This window comes from Myotis lucifugus, unplaced genomic scaffold (assembly GCF_000147115.1).
Source record: "Myotis lucifugus unplaced genomic scaffold, Myoluc2.0 scaffold_13, whole genome shotgun sequence".
NCBI lineage: Eukaryota > Metazoa > Chordata > Mammalia > Chiroptera > Vespertilionidae > Myotis > Myotis lucifugus.
Window position 1 is genome coordinate 14,271,285 of NW_005871061.1, and position 4,062 is coordinate 14,275,346.

Here is a 4,062-nt window from a genome sequence, read left to right on the forward strand (position 1 = left end):
GATGAAAAAAATCAACAACTTATGTAAGAATCAAGACGAAATGAAGAGTGATATAGCTGCAATAAAAAACACCATGGAGGTGTCGGGAGGACGGGCCCACGGGGGCGTCCCCCCCTGCCCCCCCCCCCGGGCCCACCCCCGCCGCTGCCACCGCCGCGGGACGAGCCCAAGGCCGAGTCGGAGCCTGGGCCCCGGGCCTGCGCCTGTGCCCGCGCTGGGCCTGGGTTCTGAAGAAAACACCATGGTGGCCATGGACTTGGGCCCCCCTCTACTCCCCAGGAAGAGCCTACCTGCTCCCGGGCCCTTGGAGCAGGTGGCCAATCGGCTGAGCAGCAAAGTGGCTTCAGAGATTTCTCATGGCAGCAAGCAAGAGCTGCTGGACCTCAAGGCCCAGAGCCTGACCACCTGCAAGGTCTGTGGTGCCTGCTTTGAGACATGCAAGGGCCTGTCCAGCCATGCGCGCTCCCACCTGCAGCAGCTGGGTGTGGCTGAGTCTGAGAGCAGTGGTGCCCCCATCGACCTCCTCTACGAGCTCGTGAAGCAGAAGGGCCTGCTTGACACACCCCTTGGGCTGCCCCCGGGCCTGACTAAGAAGTCCAGCTCCCCGAAGGAGGTGGTCACTGGGGCCCCCCGATAGAGCCTGCTCACCCTGGCCAAGCCCCTGGATGCCCCTGCTATCAACAAGGCCATCAAGTCGCCTCCTGGCTTCTCAGCCAAGGGCCTGGCTCACCCACCCAGCTCCCTACTCCTCAAGAAGGCACCACTGGCCCTGGCAGGCTCCCCTATCCCCAAGAATCCTGAGGTCAAGAGCCCCCAGCTGTCCCTGAGCCCCCGGCCGGCCTCCCCAAAGGCACAGTGGCCTCAGTCTGAGGACGAGGGGCCCCTGAACCTCACTTTAGATAGTGACTGGGGCAGAGAGCTGGACTGCCAGCTGTGCAGTGCCTGGTTTGAGACCCGAAGGGCCTGTCCAGCCACGCCCACACCCACCTGCGCCACCTGGGCGTCAGCGACCAGATGCCAAGGGATCCCCCATAGACGTGCTCCACAGGCTTATCAGGAGGGTCGGCATCCAGAATTGCCTCCCACCCGGGCGCAGCATGCTGGCCCAGCTGGGGCGGCCTCCTCCCACCTCCACGGCCCTCTCCTTGTTCCCCTCCCCACCACTGGCCAAGAAGGCCAAGCTGAAGGCTGTGGGTATGGCCAGCCCCTGGGGGAAGCAGGACCTCTCTGCCGCTGCAGCCGCTGGCATTTTCTGGGCCTCTGATGTGGACCCGTCTCCTCTCAACCTCTCCTCAGGCCCAGAACCAGTCCGGGATATCCGCTGCGAGTTCTGTGGTGAGTTCTTCGAGAACTGAAAGGGTCTTTGCAGCCACGCATGCTCCGACTTGCGGCAGATGGCTGTAACTGAGTGGTATGTCAATGGCTCGCCCATCGACACACTGCAGGAGATCCTCAAGAGGTGGACTAAGTCCTGGCCTGGAGGACCCCTCAATCCACCAGAACCTAGTCCAAAAGCCTTGGCCAAGGTGGTGGGCAGCGGAGGTCTTGGCAGCTCTCTGGAAGCCCACAGCCCTGCAGACCTTCACCTCTTGCCCCTGTCCAAGAAGTTGCCACCACCACCAAGCAGTCCCCTGGGCCACTCACCAACTGCTTCTCCTCCTCCTATGGCCTGAAAGATGTTCTCAGGCCTGACTGCACCCTCCCTGACCAAGAAGCTGAAGCCCGAACAAATGCATGTGGAGATCAAGCGTGAGATGCTGCCAGGGGCCCTTCATGGGGAGCTACACCCATCTGAGGGTCCCTGGGTGGCGCCAAGAGAAGACATGGCCCCCTGAACCTGTCATCACTGTAAGAGCCAGTGCATGACATCTGCTGTGAGTTCTGTGGTGAGTTCTTTGAGAACCGAAAAGGTCTGTCCAGCCACGCACGCTCCCACCTGGCGACAGATGGGTGTGACTGAGTGGTCCGTCAATGGCTCACCCATCGACATGCTTCGGGGGATCCTTAAGAAGAAGTCTAAGCCGTGCCTCATCAAGAAGGAGCCTCCAGCTGGAGACCTGGCCCCTGCCTTGGTTGAGGATGGGCCCCCTACAGCAGTTCCTGGGTTTGTGCAGCCCCTCCTGCCGCTGGTGCCAGTGGCTGGCCGGCCAGGCAAACCAGGAGCTGGGCTGGCCCAGGTACCTCGTGAGCTCAACCTGGCACCCATCACTGGTGCCAAGCCCTCAGCCACCAGCTACCTGGGCTCAGTGGCAGCCAAGCGACCCCTGTAGGAGGATCGCTTCCTCTCTGCAGAGGTCAAGGCCAAGACCTACATCCAGACTGAACTGCCCTTCAAGGCAAAGACCCTTCACGAGAAGACCTCCCACTCCTCCACCGAGGCCTGCTGTGAGCTGTGTGGCCTTTATTTCGAAAACCGCAAGGCCCTGGCCAGCCATGCTCGGGCGCATCTGCAGCAGTTCGGTGTGACTGAGTGGTGTGTGAATGGCTCACCCATTGAGACGCTGAGTGAGTGGATCAAGCACCGGCCCCAGAAGGTGGGACCTACCGCAGCTACATCCAGGGTGGCCGCCCCTTCACCAAGAAGTTCCGAAACGCTGGCCATGGCCGCAAGAGCGACAAGCGGTCACACCTGGGGCTGGCACCTGGGGGCCTGTCGGTGGTGGGCCACAGTGCTGGGGGTGAGCCAGGGCCAGAGGCTGGCCGGGCAGCCGACAGTGGTGAGCGGCCTTTGGCAGCCAGCCCACCAGGCACTGTGAAAGCCGAGGAGCACCAGCAGCAGAATATCAACAAATTTGAGTGCTGACAAGCCCGCCCTGCAGATACTTCTGCGGCCGGGGGGGAGGGGGGGGGGCGAGGAGCCCAATGACCTGCAGCAGAAGCTGGAGGAGGTGCGGCAACCCCCACCCCGGGTCCGGCCAGTCCCTTCCTTGGTGCCTCGTCCCCCCCAGACATCATTGGTTAAGTTCGTTGGCAACATCTATACCCTCAAGTGCAGGTTCTGTGAGGTGGAATTCCAGGGACCTCTTTCCATCCAGGAGGAGTGGGTGCGGCACTTACAGCGGCACATTCTGGAGATGAATTTCTCCAAAGCAGACCCCCCACCCGAGGAGCCCCAGGCCCCTCCAGCACAGACAGTGGCGGCAGAAGCACCCTAACACAAAAGCATTCCAGATCTCTCTCCTGCCACCTCTGTCTCCTACTCCTCCTTGGTCTCCTCCTCTCTCTCCTCCTTCTTTCTTTTCTGTTCCCAAAGGAGCAAGCCAAAACCTCAAACCGGCACCCTTGGGGGCCGGGCACACTACAGCCAGGGCGCCCCTCCCCCAGCTCAAGGACTCTGGGGCCAAACCCAGGGTGTGTTCCTTCAGGCCACACCTACCCAATCCAGCCAGGGCAGCGGCCAGGTCCCTGGTGGCAGGTGATCTGGTCATGGGAGGAAGGCCAGCACTCCCCAATGTCTAGCAGCTAGGTGGGGCTTTGTTTGCCATCTGTGGCCATTTACAAGGACCCCAAAGACCCCCTGTACTGGTTCCCTCTTGCCCCGTGAATATCCTCTCACACACATGCGAACACACACACACACACGCAAGCACGCACACACCTTGTGAGACCCCAGATCTGCCCCAGCCCCCCAGTTCCCAAGTCAAACGAACACATCATACCACGGTGCTTGCTCAGGGAAAGGTATGCTCCCTCTGCAGGCCCACTGAGGCCTGGGAGCCCCCACTGAGCCCACAATGCCACTGAAATCCTTGTTGGCCGCCCCCCCCCCCCGAGGGGCCTTCCCAGCTGGGAAGAGCTCAGAGCTGACAGCTGCCTCCTGTCATGTCCAGGCCCCCCAGAACCTCTGGGGGCTCTGGGCCCTGGAAGGGGTGGGGTGGGACTTTCCTCCCCACTCCTATCCCCTCCCTCTTTTCATTGTTCCTTTCTATGTACAGCTCCCTAGACCTTTCACTTTTTTAAAAACGCATTTTGTGTAGAGAATAAGGAATGTGGATCTTTTTATTTTGTGATCCTGAGCCAGCTAGAAACTGGGAGCTGATCAATCTTTTAACTTTTTTCAGT

The 4,062-nt window shown here is 60.8% G+C and overlaps 1 pseudogene; it reads left to right on the plus strand.

Annotated features, from left to right (window-relative positions):
* Window positions 1–216: 216 nt before the first annotated feature.
* On the plus strand, window positions 217–3,555 carry LOC102432490 (annotated as a pseudogene).
* Window positions 3,556–4,062: the final 507 nt, after the last annotated feature.